Genomic DNA, 18123 nt, shown 5'->3' with positions numbered 1-18123 from the left:
TATATAAAGAACTTTTACAACTCAGTAATAAAAAGAAACTCAATTTAAAAATGGGGAAAAGATTTTCATAGACATTTCTCCAAAGAAGATAAACGGCCCAATAAGCACATGAATATTATCAGTCATTAGAGAAGTGCAAGAGAAAACCACAGTGAGATATAACTGCACACCTACTAAAATGTTTCTGATAAAAAAGACAGATAATAACAAGGGTTAGCAAGGATGTGGAGAAATTAGAACTTTAGTGTGTTATCGGTGGGACTGTAAAATGGTGCAGGCACTTTGGAAAACAGATTGGTGATTTACCAAAAGCTTAAACATGGCTACTGTATGACAGCAGTGATACTCCGAGGTATGTATCCGAGAGATTTGAAGATATAAAAAAGTGTGTTCATAAATGTTGACAGAAGCTCTACATACATTAGCCCCCAAATTGAAACAACCCAAGGATCCATCAGCTCATGAATGGGAGAGTCAAATGTGGTGTATCTGTCCCTGTAATATTATTCAGTTATAGAAAGGAAGGGATCACATGCTCTACCATAGATGGACCTTGAAAACATTATGCTGAGTGAGAGAACCCATCACAAAAGATCACATATTTCATGGTTCCACTTATATGAAATGTCCTGAACAAACAGATCCATAGATACAGAAAGTACAATGTGGTTGCCAGGGACTGGGAAGAGTAAGGGTGTGTAGAGATGGCCTAGTGGGGATGACTTTCTTTTTGAGTTGATGAAAACATTCTGGAGTTAGATAGTAGCGATGAATAACTCTGAGTTTACTAAAACCCACTGAGTCGTACACTTAAAAGGCTGAATTTCATGGTATGTGAATCATATCTCAATAAAACCGTTAGGAAAAAAAGAAATTGTAAAATATACTGAATCCAACATAAGGAAGAAACAGAAAGGAAACACACAGATGGACCTAATTAAAAAAGAAAAACAAATTGAAGCTGATCAACAGGAATCTAACTGTATTTAATAATCATATTAAATTTAAATGGCATTTAAATAGATTTTCATGGAAAGACAAGAAGGTCAGTTTGGATTTTAAAGAAAATTAGGACTTAACTATATGTTGGAAATATAAGAAATGCTCTTTAAATACAGATACAGAAATAGGTTAAACCTAAAAAGATAGGAAAAGATATCCCATGCTAACACTATTTTTATGAAGAGTTGGAGCTGTTATATTAGTATCAGAGAAAATAGATTTCACAGCAAAGAATAAAGGTTACTTTATAATACAAGGGGGCAATTACTCTAGAGGACATTTGTGCACCCAGTGACAGATTCTGGAAAGACATGAAGCAAACATTTAGAGAAATGCAGAGAAAGAATTCCACAATTACAGTTAGAAAGTCCCAGCTCCTCTCTCAGTAACTGATAGAACGAATGAATGGAAAATCCGCAAGGATACAGAAAGACTTCAACACCCTGAACCAACTGCACTGAATTAACATTCACAGAACACTCTCCACCCAACAACAGCAGAATCATGCGTTCCTTCTGCCGTGCCCTGAATGTCCACACAGAACACTGAGCATATAGACCATATCCGGGACCAAAACACAAGTTCCCCTGTAGTTAAATTAGAAATGAATAACAGGCCTCTGGGAAACTCCGAATTTTGTGGACACTTAACAGCATATTTCTAAGTAAACCATGGGTCAAGAGGAATTGCAGAGTAATTTGAACTGAATGAAAATGAAAACATTGTACATGGGAAGGTCTGGAGTATTGTGAAAGCAGTAATTAGGCAGATATTTGTAGTATTAAATGCCTATATTAGAGAAAAAGGATGGTCTGAAATGAATGATCTCAGTTTGCACCTTGAAATAGAACATAAGGACAAGTTAGACTCAAAGGAAGCAGAAAACATACTGTAAGAAACATCAGGGAATAAACAAATGAAGTAGAAAACAGAGAAAAGCAAGAAAACCAGTAAAACTAAAAGGTGATTCTTTGAGAATATCATCAATCCAATTGATAAATATCTCATCAGACTGACAAGAAAAAGAAGACACAAATACCAATATCAGGAATGAGAAAGGTGATCTCGTTACAGATTCTACACATATTTAAAGGATAATAAAGTGAATACTGGGAACAACTTTGTGTCTGCAAATTCAACATCCTGGTCCCCTGAAAGACACAAACCACCAAAGCTCATCTGCAGTGGAACAGATAGCTTGAACAGTGCTATATCAATTAAAATGAAATTGTAGGGGGACCTGGGTGGCTCAGTTGGTTAAGCGGTTGACTTCAGCTCAGGTCATGATCTCGCGGTTTGTGAGTTCGAGCCCCGCGTCGGGCTCTGTGCTGACAGCTCAGAGCCTGGAGCCTGCTTCAGATTCTGTGTCTTCCTCTCTCTGACCCTCCCCCGTTCATGCTCTGTCTCTGTCTCAAAAATCATTAAACATAAAAAAAAAATTAAAAAAAAATAAAATGAAATTGTAGCTTCAGTATTTCCCACAAAGGGGGTGCCTGGGGGGGGGGGGGCTCAGTCAGCTAAGTGTCTGCCTCTTGGTTTCAGCTCAGGTCGTGATCTCATGGTTCATGGGATCAAGTCCCACGTGGGGTCTGTGCTGATGGTGCAGAGCCTGCTTGGGATTCTGTCTCTTCCCCTCTCTCTGTCTCTCTCTCTCTCTGAAAATGAACAAATAAACATTAAAAAAAAGTTTAAAAAATTTCCAACAGAGAAAACTCTAGGTTCAGATGGTATCCTAGTGAACTCTCCCACACATTTTAGAAAGAAATGATACCAGTTCTGCACAAACTCTTCCAAAAAAAAAAAAAAATTTGAAGAGAAAGGAGCACTGCCAAATTCATTGTATGGGTCTAAGATTATTCTGCTACCAAAACTCACCAAAGACATTGCAAGAAAAGGAGAACTGTAGTGAGGTTCTGGTCACTCCTAAGATAGGGTCTGGATGTGAAAATATGGAAGATCCATCTAGGTAAAAATCCTATGGGACAGTGGTTAAGAGGAAAAGCTTGGTCCCATATTCAGGTTCAAAATTCCTTCTGTGATACTTGATCAATTGTATGACCTTGGGCAAGTTACTTTACCCCCCTGACCCTCATTTTCTTTATCTATGAAGTCAAGGCAGTAACAGGACCTGTGGCTGAGGATTAGGGTGAAGATTAAATTAGATAATATATTGGCAGTGCCCATAAACAGTGCCTGGAGCATAATAGGCAGTTCAATAACTATTAACTGTAACAAGATAATATTCTTGTTAAGATAAAGAAGGCTTATGCCTTTCGTGGTGTGAATAAATGTTTGCAGCCAGTAGTTATTTTTTGATCAATGAAGCCATCTCAGAAATTACTGTTTTTCTTTGCATTTAAAGAAGAATTAAAATCCTCTGCAACCATATAACTTATATAACAACATAACTTATCTGCTCAACAGGAAACAGTGGCCTATTTTTTTCTGTCTTAGGAAGAAGGATTTTTCTGCCTCAGTATAATGTAAAAATTCCTTGTGGCCATTTGTTTCCCTGCTGGCCGAGGACCTGGCTTCCCCACATAGCAGTCACTCAGTTCAAGCAGACATAAAGTCCAGAGGAGTCTTGCTCACCAGAATCTGCTGGTTGACCCAAGGCCCTGTGGTTGACAGCCTTACTTGAGGGGAAACAAACAAACAAACAAGCAAACAAAAAACAAAACCTCAAGAAAACCTGTTTGGAAGAGAGCTTCCCCTGGCTCTGCCCAGAGCCTTGCCCTCCGTATGGCCTGGGTAGTAAAAACCAAGGAATAGCCTTGAGGGTTTATCCTGGTTATCTATGCCTCATATCCAGTCACCAAGGCAGCCAAATGTGAAGTATTCAAAGTTAAAAGGCTCTTCTTCCCCACCCACCCCCTCTGCCCTGGCTACCAGGATTTACACAAAGAACTGGGACCTTGAGCTTTATGTATGATTTGCACCCTTTCCCCCACCCCCCCACCCCCCTCCCCCCTTCCCCCATCACCACCAAATCCTCATCATCGGGTGAAACTGTATTAGGGCCTCCCACCCCAAATGGCAACCTTGGAAAGGACGCGTCTCTTGTCTATGAAAACATGCAAAGTATTCAGACCCGGTTGGGAGTCCACACTCCCAAGTGCTTTAGGGACAGGCCTCAGTAATCCACGAGAGGCTGTGTCACTGCCTTCCTCCTGCCCCCGGCAGAGGTGTCCTGCTTGTTATTTTTGCTGCAGGAGTTGGCACCAAGGCGGGAGGGAGACGTGCTGTGTCTGAGGGAGACGACACCAGAGGAAGTAGGCTGGTTTTTGGTTTTGAGGCTCTGGAAGCATGAAGACCCTGCCTGCGTATTCATGAGCCTCAGGAACTGTCCCATGTTCTGAAAAATAGGACTACTCACTCCCCGTCCCGTGGAGAGGACCAAGTAAATCTGTACAGAGAGAGAGAGAAAAAGCCACTCGGGTTATTGGTATCTCTTCCCTCTCCTTTGGGGCTAAGTCAGGGTTTCTTTACTGTAGCACTGTTGACATTCTGAGCCAGAGAATTCTTTGTTGGGAGGGAGGGGCCTGGGCACCGGAGGAGGCTTAGCTCTGTCCTTGGCCTCTCCCCATTAGATTCCCAAGCTGTTAAAACCAGATGCCTCCAAACACTGCTAAATGTCCCCTGGGCGAGGGTCAGGGTGCAGATGTCCCCTGGGGTGCAAAACCCCCTAGGGGCTGAAAATTACTGACTTAAACAGCAACATGGGAATAAAGACATTTCTCATTCGAGCCGCTGTAGCTTTTTCTTAGAAAAGGACGAGAAGGAAGCAAATTCCTTGACGTCATACAACAAACCAGAGGGCAATGGGAGAGGACAGGTAGGTTCGCAACCATCTCTTTAGGATGGCCAAACACTGTCCCAGTAGCAAATAAAGTGCCGGTGTATTTCACTGGAAAAATACAGACTTGGCCTCTCAGGGCTCTCTCCTAAGGGCTGCTCTGGGGGACGCAGAATGACTGAACAATATTTATGAACATCCAGTCCCACCCCCAGGGTAGGGTGGCCAGGAATGCATCACAGACCCAGCAGGCACAGAGCACTCCGACCCAACAGAGGTGCACACAGGGGTCAATCGCCTCCAAGGAGTTCTCTCCCCTTGAGTAAACAAGGCCCCGAGTGGTCAGAGGACAGTTCCTCATCCCTGAACAAGACTGGGAAGGGCCACTGGAGAAATGAGCTGTAAGAAAGGGAGATATGGTCCCCTCCTCCAAACAGAAGTCACCAGGAGGGTGTGGTGCAGGGCGTGGGCTAAGGGTAGCAGATTGACACCAGCAATGAAGGAAGGATGGGGCTGTGGCCAACTGAGGAATGACCTCCCAAAGGTGTACATGTTCAGATCCCTGGACCTGTGAATGGGTTCCCTTCAGGCACATGGGATTTTGCAGATATGATCGAGTTAAGGATCTTGAGGGGGAAATCATCCTGGATGCCCCTGGTGGGGCTGATGAAATCACACGGTCTTTCTAAGAGTGAGGCAGGAGGCCCTGCAATGAAGGAATCAGAGGGAAAGAGAAGGAAAGACTTGAAGATGCTACCTTGTTGGCTTTGAAAATGAAGGAAGGGGATCATGATGAAAAGGCGTAGGTGATCTCTTGGCAGCTGGAAAGGGCGAGGAAACAGATTCTCCCTCCAGAAGGAACACAGCCCTTGCAAGACCCATTTCAGACTTCTGACCTTCAGGTGGGAAAGATAATAACCTGTGTGTGCTGTTTTAAGCTGCCACATTTGTGATAACTGGTCATAGGACCCCTAGGAAAGAAACATGGAACCCTCCAGAGAATACTCAGAGAGTTCAGGGTTAGAGACCAAGCTTCCAGATCAGCTGAATCACCAAGTACTTGGGGTCCCTATCATCAGAGTCTCATTTTACTTTGGTGAAGTAACTAGTCCCTAGGTCTCCTCTGCTCTGACTCTATATTCTGTCATTTCACCACCCAGATGACAGCCAGCCAGCTGGGGTGACGGAGGCAGGGGCTATGGGGTCAACCTCAGCCCCTAAGGTATGATTTTCAAAAGGAGAAATCTGACCTTTGTCCCTAGGTCCTGGCATAGAGCTTTCAAAACCTTGGGAATTTCCTGAGTGATGCGGTGTCTCTGTTATTCTTAAGAGGAGTCTCTTTTGACCACACCACAGTTTGTGGTAATGAGGTGACTCTTGCTGGACCCCAGGTGCTTTCCAGTCCTGTGATTTCAATTTTTTTTAAATGTTTATTTTATTTTTGAGAGACAGAGAAGAAGTGGAGCAGGGTCAGGGAGAAGGAGACAGAATCCGAGGCAGGCTCCAGGCTCTGAGCTGTCAGCACAGAGCCCGACACAGGGCTTGAACTCAGAAACCGTGGGATTCTGACCTGAGCCGAAGTCGAACACTTAAGCGACTGAGCCACCCAGTTGCCCTTCCAGTCACATGATTTAAAGGGTTAGACCCTTCAGTCTCAGGCTTGCTCAGGCCTCCTGGAAGAAAAAACAGCTGGAGACTGAATTCAACCTAGTGGCCACCGATTTCATCACTCATGTCCAGGTAATGGAGCCTTAGCAAAAACTTTGGACAGGGAGACCCAGAAGACAGCTTCCTGGTTGGTGAACATTTACAGGTACAGGCAGGGTGGTGCACCCCAGCCTTTACAGGGACAGAAGCCCCTGCACATAGGACCCTTTGGAATCTTGTCACCTTATAAATCTCTATATGTCGCTCTTCATTTGTATCCTTTATGATAAAAGATACGCATTCATGTGATAAATTAAAGCAAATTTCAGACCATGAATCACTTCCAAATCCTCCTTCCTCTTACCCCTGAAATGCCTTTGTGAAAACCTAGGGTCCTACTGAGTAATTGAAAGGCCACTGGCCTAGGTGATCTGGGATCCCCTTTTCTCTGAGGCAGTGCTGTTCTGTGCTCTCAAAGTCTCATCAACACAGATCTGATTTCCCTGAAGGCCAGTGGCCCCTTCCTGTCTCAAGCAGCTGCAAGGGGAACCAATGGGGAAGTAAAGCAGCCTCTTGACTGAGTTGGAAATGAGCCCTTGCTCCTACTCAGGTTCTCCCCGCACACCCCCAAGGTCAAACCTGTGTGGTCACAGAGAGCCCAGCTCTTTATGATCTGAAATAAAATAAATCCTGCTCTTCTCTCCTCCCCCATACAAGGCAGCAGCATACTCTGGCCCTATCTCTGGTAATATCAGGTTTATAAGAACAGTTTCTCACTTTTATTCATTTGAGAATTGAATTAGCTTTCACATTTGCTTCCTCAGCTTCAAAGAACATCTCCAAGCCATCATTTACCACACTATTAAATCGAGGAGCATCTTGTCGGTACATCTGATAATTTGATTCTGAGTGATGTTTGTGTTGTTGCTAAGCATTTTAGCCCGCAACAATAACGTTACAAATGTATGGCTGGGCCTTTTAACTACCAACTCAAAAGAGATTTCAACAACTGCATGTAGCACTGGTAATGAAGAGACTAGATTACTTTAAAAGTTATTATGTTTCAATAGGAGGAACCGGATTCAATTTAAAGATACTCCCAGGTCTGGCCAAAGTAACATCTTTAGTTTCTCATGTGAAACTAGGTAAAAATCGGATGTCGCAGCAGCAGGAAGAATGTCAAGTCCCAGCATATTAAGTAGGTACAGGATTGGCAGCGTAAATTTCCCTGCTTAGTCCAACCTTGTAGATAAGACGTGCCAAGAGTTATAGGGTAGATGGTAAGAACATAGGATTTAGACCCCAGAGAAGGAGGTTCAAATCCCAGCTCTGCTGCTGGCACAAAGCACCTATAGTATTCCATATTCCTCATTTTCCTCTCCTGTAAAATTAGGAAAATAATAATAATGATTTTAAAATAATAATGAGTTGTAGAAGGGATTGCTGTAGATCAAGATTTCTTAACCTTGGTATTTCTTTTTATTATTATTATTATTATTATTATTGTGGTTGTTTTTTTAATGTCTATTTATTTTTGAGGGAGGGAGGGAGAGAGAGAGACGGGGGGGGGGTGGGTACAGAATCAGAAGCAGACTCCAGGCTCTGAGCTGTCAGCACAGAGACCAACGCGGGGCTTGAACTCACAAACTGAGATCATGACCTGAGCTGAAGTCGAATGCTTAACCGACTGAGCCACCCAGGAGCCCCAACCTTGGCATTTCTTAACCTTGGCATTATTGACATGTGGGTCTAAACCATTCTCTGTTGTTGTGGGGACCCATCCTGTGATTCAAGGGATGTTTAGTTGAACACCTAGGCTCTACCCACTAGCTCCAGAAGCAGACCCTTTCCTCAGTGACAGTCAAAATTGTGTCCAGCCATTGCCAAATGTCACAGGGGGCAAAGTCACCCTGATGGAGGACCATTGGTTTAGATCATGTTTTCAAAGCTCTTAGATGGTGCCCGACAAGCTATAAGGTCTCAGGGATTGGCAAATGTTATTAAGATTTGTTTTTAAAAAACATCTGAGCAGGCCAAATCACTCTAATTAATGCTGGGTTGAGTGTCCTGTCCTCAGGTCTCTGCTGTACTTGCTAGACCACGATTGTCTGTGAATCTAGCTCAGGAGAACATCTGAGGAGATGTGAATTCTGCCAGCTTTTGTGTGACCTGACAGCCTGAGTTCTCTAATCTGCAGGCTTCTAATGCCGAAGTCAACATAGTCACCCTTTTGCTCAAAGCAGACTGTGATCTCTGTGGACAAGTGAGGTTGGCCAATGCAATGTGTCTTTCATCCATCCGTCTATCCGTTGATATATCCATTTACTTTTATGGAGTGTCTGTTATATGCCAAGTTTTGTGCCGAGCATTTGGAATACAGTGACTAAGGGCTAGTCTCTGTTTTCTATAAGTTATGGGGTAGCAGGAAACACAGAGAAGTAAAAAATGATTGTACCACAGAACTATGATGGAAGAAAAAAGAGAGAGAGAAAATAAGTTGGCCTTCAGCACAGCCTAGAATGTTAGGGAAAGATTCCTTCATGATAACTAGGTTTTTAAAATTTAGGACCTGGTTTTCCTCTCCCAAAACTGGTTGCAAGGATTTATCTCATATTTAAACCATTTACTTTTCAGATAAGAAAACTCAAGGATAAAGAGGAGGTAACTCTTATACAAAGAAACACATGAATTTGTACCAGAGTTGAGTTCAAGTTTCTTTACACGACAGGTTTCCTTGTAGGAGGGAAGTCAATACAGTAGAGTGAACATGGCCAGCAAAATGTTTTATTCCCTAGAGGAAAATCTGATGATTGCTCCCTGTCTAGTGGGGCATCCTGGAGTGTGTGTTTGACTGTTGAGAGACTAGGATGATCTGTGTTATATTTGTCCATTGCTGGATGTTTCAAAGAGAACGGATTTCTCAACAGGAGGAATCACTGGCATGAAGCGGTCTGCAAGCTCCCGTACACAGTTGAATGGGGCTGAGTGCCTCTCTCGCAGAGGCACTAAAGAGTATGAGTGAAAGTCTTTGTGTTTTAGAAATGTCTCAGCAGCACAAGGGGGGCACTTCGCTCCTCGTGAAACCCAGAAAATGGCCATGATCTGACAGATAAGGCTCTAATAAATGTTTGGTGTCTGAACAAATGAATGCATGAAGGATGAAGAGATGAATAAACAAATAATTGAAACTTGAGGCAAAATGCCCTCCCTGTGTTTAGCACTAGGAGAGAAAATGTAGAGTTCACCCATGGTTTTGTCTGTCCAGCCTTGCTCTTTTTCTGGAAACTGCCCCTCCACCTACAAATTCTGTTTGGTTTCCTTTTGAGGGACCATGTTCCCTGCATCTCCAGCCACTGTTAATTGGTCCCCATGTAGGCATGTGATCCAGAATGGACCAATCACAGTACACTACTCTGTACTGGAATCAGCTGATTGGCCCTAGAATGGGCACCTGACCCAAGCTAAGACATTGGGTTCATTCATGAGGACATTTGGACCATCACTAAAGGAAAGAGCTCGGTATCCCTTGGAGGACTGACATCATTAAGTAGAAAACTCAGGAGTTATCAGAGGCCAGTGGTTTTTTTTTTTTTTGTTGTTGTTGTTGTTTTGTTTTGGAAAACCCATTGGTAGTGGGAGAGAAGAATAAGGAAATACGTAGACAAATGTCTACAGGAAATAAGAAAAGAATCACAGTATGTCTTGAATCCTTGGTTTTACAGTTCCTAAGAGCTCCCCCGAATTCCTGCCTTTACCTTGGCTTGGTTGTCCCATTGTTTCCTGAGATTCCTCAGCATCCTTATGATTCCACTTTCCCTTAAGCCATTTTGAGTTGTGTGTCTGCCCTTCGCAATCTGAAGAGTGCTGGCCGAACACACAGGCCAGACATCAAGATAAGTTCATTTCCTTTGCATGATTTGTCGCCAGTGTGGAGGATCTCGGGCAGGCACACACCGCTATGCTGTAAATCATAAACACAAGGCCCTGGCTTTGCAATAAAGCAACATTCTCCCTCCAGTGCATCCGGTATGCCTTTATAAGAGTAATAGATCAGAAGTTGCTTCGTAACAAAGATGCCAATATTATAGAAGCTCAAGATAGAGAATTTACTGGGAAGAGAATAGTGGTCTATTGACTTGCTACAAATGTTCTGGCTCTGCCGTTATTCAAATATTTCTATTGCCTGGGGTCCTGAATTTTTTTTTCTCCACTCTGTGAACACTCATCTGTAGCTCCTAAGCGAAGGGAAGAATCTTTCAAGTAAGCCTCCTCTGCCTGTACTATGGTTTGTTTGTTTGTTTGTTTGTTTGTTTTTGTTTCTTGTTTTTTTGTAATTCAGTGTAGTTAACAAACAGTGTTATATTAGCTTCAGGTGTGCAGTATAGTGATTCATCACTTCCGTACATTACTTAGTGCTCATCAGGGTAAGTGTACTCTTAATCCCCTTCCCCTGTTTCACCCATCCTGCCTTCTGGGAACCATCTGTTTGTTTTCTGCTTTTTAGTTTGTCTCTCCCTCTTTCTTTTCTTTCCTTGTTTGTTTTGTTTCTTAAATTCCACATATGAGTGAAATCATGTGGTATTTGTCTTTCTCTGACTGGCTTATTTTGCTTAGCATTATACTCTCCAGATCCATCCATGTTGTTGCAAATGGCAGGATTTCGTTCTTTTTTATGGCTGAATAATATTCCATTGTATGTATAACCATACCTTCTTTATCGATTCATCTATCCACGGACACTTGAGCTGCTTCTGTAGTTTGGCTATCATAAATAATGCCGCTATAAACATAGGAGTGCATGTATCCCTTTGAATTAGTGTTTTCATATTCTTTGGGTAGTGTGATTCCTGATCGTAGGGTAGTTCTATTTTTAATTTTTTGAGGAATCTCTCCATACTGTCTTCTAGAGTGGCTGCACCAGTTTGCATTCCCACCAACAGTGCATGAATGTTCCTTTTTCTCCACATCCTTGCCAGCAGTTGCTATTGCTTGAATTTTTGATTTTACCCATTCTGACAGGTATAAGGTGATATCTCACTGTGATTTTGATTTCCATTTCCCTGATGATGAGTGATGTTGAGCATCTTTTCATGTGTCTCTTGGCCATCTGGATGTCTTCTTTAGAGAAATGTCTGTTCATATCTTCTCATTTTCAATTGGATTGTTTGTTCTAGTTCTGTGAAAACTGCTATTGGTATTTTGATAGAGATTGTATTAAACGTGTAGATTGCTTTGGGTAGTATAGACACTTTAACAATATTTGTCCTTCCAATCCATGAGCATGGGATATCTTTCCATTTCTCTGTGTCATCTTCAATTTCTTTCATCAGTGTTTCAGAGTTTTCAGATATAGGCTTTTACCTCTTTGTTTAAGTTTACTCCTAGGTATGTTATTATTTTAGGTGCAATTGTAAATGGGATTGTTTTCTTAGTTTCTCTTTCTGCTGCTTCATTATTGGTATATAGAAATGAAACAGATTTCTGTATATTGATTGTATATCCTATGACTTTACTGAATTAATTGATCTGTTCTAGTAGTTTTTTTGGTGGAGTCTTTTGGGTTTTCTATATGTAGTATCGTGTCACCTGCAAATAGTGAAAGTTTTGCTTCTTAATGATTTGGATGCCTTTTATTTGTTTGTTGTCTGATTGCTATGGGTAGGACTTGCCGTACTATGTTGAATAAAAGTGGTAAGAGTAGACATCGTTGTCTTGTTCCTGACCTTAGGGAAACAGCTCTCAGTTTTTCCCCATTGTGTGTGATGTTAGCTGTGGGTTTTTCATGTAAAGCCTTTATTATGTTGCGGTATGTTCCCTGCAAACCCTTTGTTGAGGATTTTTATCATGGATGGATGTTGTACTTTTGTCAAATGCTTTTTCTGTATCTTTTGAAATGATCATGTGGTTTTTATCCTTTCTCTTATTGATGCGATGTATCACATTGATGCCTGTACTATTTTGAATTAATGCTACATTGTGGAAATGGCTGTTCATGATATAATAGTTCATGGCAGTGAATAGCTTAAGTTGCCGATGAATCCACCTAGTCTGGATGCCTCTCTGAATGGAGATAAAATCAACCTTTATCTACTGCCAACCACTTTTTGGGGCACTGTCCAAATGTTATCTGTCATTCGATTTTCACATCCACACAGGGAAGTATTGGTCTTCCTAATTTGCAGGTGAGGAAACTGAGGCTCAGATGAGTTAAGGAAATTGTCCAGCTGGTCAGCTAAAGGGCAGGGTTTGGAAATTGGGTTGGTCTGTTCCACAGGCCATGTTCTTTGTTTGTTGAGATTCTTCAGGGATATAGAAATACTGCCTGGGAGAGATTCATCGCTTCTCAGCGTTAGGAGTCTTGGTTCATTTAAAGCACTTCTTCTTATTGAAATTTGAACACTATAGGGGAAGAAGGATCCAGGCACAGTCTGCGGGACCTGTAACAACGGAAGCTCTTCCTTACTCTTCTCAACATGGGAACTCTGTGCAAGGAACCTAAAGGTTTTATGAAATAATGGAAGAAAATGTTTGAATACCTATTATCCCATAATTCTGGTCACTGGCTTCTTCTCCCCATTGCTGCTAATATGGCCGTTCTTCCTCCCACTCAAGTGGGTTTAAAGCCCTGGAAACATTTTGCTGGATTTTTTCTTTCTCCACATTTCTCCTTTGCACCCCATAGCCAAAATGGGACCTAAAAAAACTACAAATCTGCGTGGTATTGCTACTTTGCTTAAAACCCTTCTCACCATGGCTTATCCTGACTTTCGAATAAAGTCTAAGAGCCTGAGTGAGGCTTACAAAGACCTCCACGATCATCCAGGACTTTTCTTGCCTCAGCTGTCCAGCTGTCATTGTTTTCCTTTGCTCTTGCCGTGCCCTAACACAATTGTATTTTCCTAGTTCCCTTCCTTCTCCCTCTTTGACCCCACCCCCTTCACCCCAGAAGTCCCAGTGGAAAGGTCTTTTCCTCTGAGAAGCATTGTGAGACCCTTGAGACCAGGTTACGTACCTGCTTTATGCTCCAGCGGCACCCTGGGCTTCGTCTTTTGTAACGCCACGTTAGTCCCTATTTTTCCACATCTGTCGTTCTTACTAAACTGCAGAATGATACGCGGCTCTTGTATTCCCAAAGGCAGCCCTGTACTTATCACCTGTAATCACCTGTCTTTTCTTCCCATAGAGAATCTTTGGTATTTGTTGTTTCCTTTCTATTTCTCATCATCCAAACCTTTTCATAGAATTCATTTCATTTCTGGATCTCTTCACTCCAATTCCTTGTGTGAGCTGGACGACCCATTTACCTTCTTAAAACACTGAACTTGAACATCCTTGCTCTGCAGTGTTCATTGACTTGCTTTTGTCTACCCCAAGTATGACAACATAATATTCATAACTTTTCAAATATGGTCCCAGCCTAGGTTTCCAGCCTTAATAGCCAGATTTTTCTTATGAGTCACAGTCCAGCAAGAGACTTTGGTTTTCTTTCTTCCTTTCCTTCTTCTTTCCTTCCTTTGCTTCTCTTCCTTGTACTTCCTCCCTGTCTCCCTTCCCTGCCTTCTCTTTCTCCCTCCCCATCTCCATTCCTCCCCTACATTCATCAAGTAAAGAGTTTAGCAATGGACATCTACTTTGGTGATTATTAACCCCAGCTGCACAAGAGATTTAACTTTTTATGGATGCCTGGACCTCAGTCCCCCCACCCCCTCGCACCCCTTCCCTTCAGAGAGTCCTGTTTACTTAGCATGGGGTTAGATCGTGCATCATAATTTTTTTAAAGCTTCCTAAGTGATTCTGAAGTTCACTTGAAATTGAGAACCATGTATCTACATTTACCAGGCATACTGGATCGGTTTCTTTCCTCACGGAGTTTCCAGTGCAGTAGGCTGTGGAGTGGTGGTTTTTAATGGGGACACTTTTGCTTCCCACCCATCCACACAGGAGACCTTTGGGCAGTATGAAGACATGTTTGGCTGTCACAACTCAGGGAGGGGTGCTTCTGGCATCTGATGGGTAGAGGTCAGGGGTGCTGCTAAATATCCTTTATTTATTTAAAAAAATTTTTAATGTTTATTCATTTTTGAAAGACAGAGAGAGACAGAGCACCAGCAGGGGTGGGGTGGAGAGAAAGGGGGACACAGAATCTGAAGCAGGCTCCAGGCTCAGAGCTGTCAGCACCAGAGCCCGACGTGGGGCTCTAGCTCACGAACCACGAGATCGTGACCTGAGCCAAATTCGGACGCTCAACCAGCTGAGCCACCCAGGCACCCCTTCTTTATTTATTTTTAATGTTTTATTTATTTTTGAGAGAGAGAGTGCAAGCAGGGGAGGGTACAGAGGATATGAAGCTGGCTCCGATGCGGGGTTCAGACTCACACACTGTGAGATCATGCCCTGAGCCAGTCAGATGTCCACTGACTAAGCTACCCAGGAGCCCCTAAATATCCTTTAATGCACAGGACAGCCCTGTCCCCCACACAACAAAGAATCATCTGGACAAAAATGTTAATAAATACAAGGCTGAGAAAACCTACTCTTGAAGGAAGAGTCATTGGTGAAATAATCATGCAAATAAAGTTTAATTTACTAACTGAAATGAGGCAAATAAAGCTAAATATGGGGTGACAGTGTGTGAGAATCACAGGGAGATCTCAACTAGCCTGGTGACACTGTACTTCCTGAGGTAGAGATCTGAAGGAAGGGTATAAATTAATCACTACATGAAGGGGTTGAGATGGGGCAGGGGGCATTTCAGGTGGCCTCCCCAGCATATCTGAGGCTTTGGAAAATTCATATAACTTAGAGAACATCCACTGTGCTGGAGTGCAAAGAAAGGAAAGTAGGTAAGAATTTTAATCTAGATCATCAGAGCAGTGGGAAACATGGAAAGGCAAGAGGGTATCATTATCACCAGATTTGCATTTGAAAAAGTTCATTCTAGTTGGCAAGTGGAAAATGATTGGAATGGGGTAAAAGTGGATGTCCTGAGTCTGGGCGAGGCCTGACACTGGGGCATTGGGTGGGAGAGATACTTGGAGGAGATACTTGGGGTAAGCTTGACGCTTTTAACTTATTCTTGTACTTTTCAGCCTCTAGGTATTTGATGACACCATTTTCTTTCTTTCTCTTTTTTTTTTTATTTTTTTAATGTTTATTTTTGAGAGAGAGAGATAGAGTGGGAGCGGGAGAGGGTCAGAGAGAGAAACGCAGAATCCAAAGCAGGCTCCAGGCTCTGAGCTGTCAGCACAGAGCCTGACCCGGGGCTCAAACTTACAAACCGTGAGATCATGACCTGAGCCAAAGTCAGATGCTTAACCAACTGAGCCACCCAGGCACCTCTACACCATTTTCTTTAACTGGAAATACTCTCCCTGTCTATTTGAAACCCTAGCCATTCTTTCCCTACATCCCAAGCCAAACAAAAATCGAAAAGAAACTTCTTACTTACCTTAGTGTCATTGCCTTTGAAATTCTGGGATTCTTTGTACCTTTGAAACAAGCTTTTACTTGTGATGTACAATTTATGTACATTGGGTTTATCTTCCTTATAAAAAGGTAAGGTCTTTGACAGCTGAAATCTGTCTTATTCATCTTCATTTCCTGCACATTTTTCTAGATGTTTAGTTAAGGACTATTTGGTGACGAGAAACAGAATCTTCTCAGACTAACTTAAAACAAGAGTTTCTTTGAAGGGAGACAAGGGTATAGCAGACATTCTTTCTTGTTACCTGCCCAACATCCATCTTCTGGGAACAACACCCCAGTGTGCCTTTGGGTGGTGTCCCTTTGCTTTCTATCCCTTCGTGCTCATGATTTGGGTGAGGCTGATGCCTCTTCACAGTGACTTCTAAGGACGGACTGATTGGTCAACATGTTCCACTCAGTGGCTTAGCTCCTTGGTGGTTGTGACCTAAACTATTCGATGAGCATCAGTCTCCCAATTTTTCTAAACCTACTGGAAATGAGGGGGCACTTTCTCCATTGTGGTTGCAAAGCCAGAACTTCTGAGAGCATTTGGTGAGCCCATCTGAGAAGGAAGCCAGCCGAGAGGAAGGCAGAAACAGGAGACAAAGAAGGAGAGCCCTGTTGACATTGAACACTTGCAGTCATCTGTCTCCGTACTGGCAGCACTATAAGCCAGTACACCCCCGTGTCTCTGGGACTTGCCACTAAAGGACACTGAGTAAAGCAATGGAACGTCATTCTGAATCCAAGGGCAGGGATTTAAGCCATGTCTCCCAGGGACCTGGAATCTAAGAGACCTGGTGTATAGCTCTACCTTAGGGGCATGGCTAGATAGGGGGACACGTGTGTCCCCTCTTTGTGTCTGAGGGTTTATCTGCCCCGTCTTTTTTCTCTCTCTGCATATCAGTGATGCCTTTTTTGAGCCATGCATGTCTCAGAATTGTGTGGCTCTTCAGTGCAGTGCCCATTAGCAGCCACATAGAGTGCCTGAGCCACATTCTCAGTCTCTAAAGCTTATCTAGACTTAGACTTCGTTTCTATCCTTGGCCCAACCTGTGGTCAGGGGGCACAACCACAGGCTCATTATCCTCTCCGCAGGCTCTGTGGGAGCCCACCAAAAGATTGGGAGTGGGGGTACAGCATGCAAAGTGATTAGCATGCCAGCTACATGATTGACCCCAATAGTAAGTACAGATGGAAAGCATTCAGAATTGCACCAGCTTCAACACCAGAGCCTACTGCTTGAAATATCAAGTGATCCCTCCAGCAAAGGGGAGGGCTGTATCCTGACATTTTATTATGAGTCCCGGATAAACTCCAATTACAGCTTCCTTTTGCCATATCCAAGACCCAAAGTTCCATCTGTCTTTGGAGATGTGCATACCAAACACAAGAACCAAGCTGGATTCCCAAACATGGTGCCTTGACCATTCTATACCTGTATCCCTCATCTGTGGCGGAGGTGTGCAGGCCCCCGTTCAGCAGGGGTGCAGAGACCTTGTCCAATCTCTGGTTAAGAACATTTCCCAGTCTAATGGTCTTATCTGTTTCCTTGAAAAGGAAAAAATATTATGGGGCAGTTACAGAATCCCTGATAACAGATTTTCCGAGGAATCCTCCATAATAGTCCTTGGGAGCCCGAAGTCTCTAGAGCGGGCATAGGGTAGGATCTCAATAACTGTAAGCATCTTCTGTCTATACCTTTTTGTCCTAATATTTCATGATCCCACCTAGGTCACTGGGAATGTTGTTGGGATGAGAGCAGGGACAGGATATGATGCCAGTGTCATATTCTCTCTTTGCTTTGAGCTGGAGAATTTTGCTTGCCTGCCTTCTCTCCTTCCTTCACAGTGTCTCTGGAGGTCCTGCATGTACGGGCTGAAATTTTCTCTCCCAACCTGCTTCAGAGACTGCCAAAGAATCTGGATGGAGGGGCTGCAGAACCGGGGATGAATTGCCAGTCTCTAAAGTCGATACCTGTTCAGAGGCTACCCTGAAAGTGAATGATTACTGGCGGGGATAGCTTGCTGAAATGGGCTGATGAATTGGGACCCATACAGTCACAATAAAGATTGTGATGCTGTTAGGAGACCAGATTAGATTTTTCTGGACTGCAATAGGCTGCAATCATCTTGTTATGTCAGCTTGTTTATTGTTTTGGGTCCTGACTTATTTTCTCAGTGCAAGGTGCATACAAAATAACTCTGCTGTGA

This window comes from Panthera tigris, chromosome E3 (assembly GCF_018350195.1).
Source record: "Panthera tigris isolate Pti1 chromosome E3, P.tigris_Pti1_mat1.1, whole genome shotgun sequence".
NCBI classification, from domain to species: domain Eukaryota; kingdom Metazoa; phylum Chordata; class Mammalia; order Carnivora; family Felidae; genus Panthera; species Panthera tigris.
Note: the sequence above shows the minus strand (reverse complement) of the source record.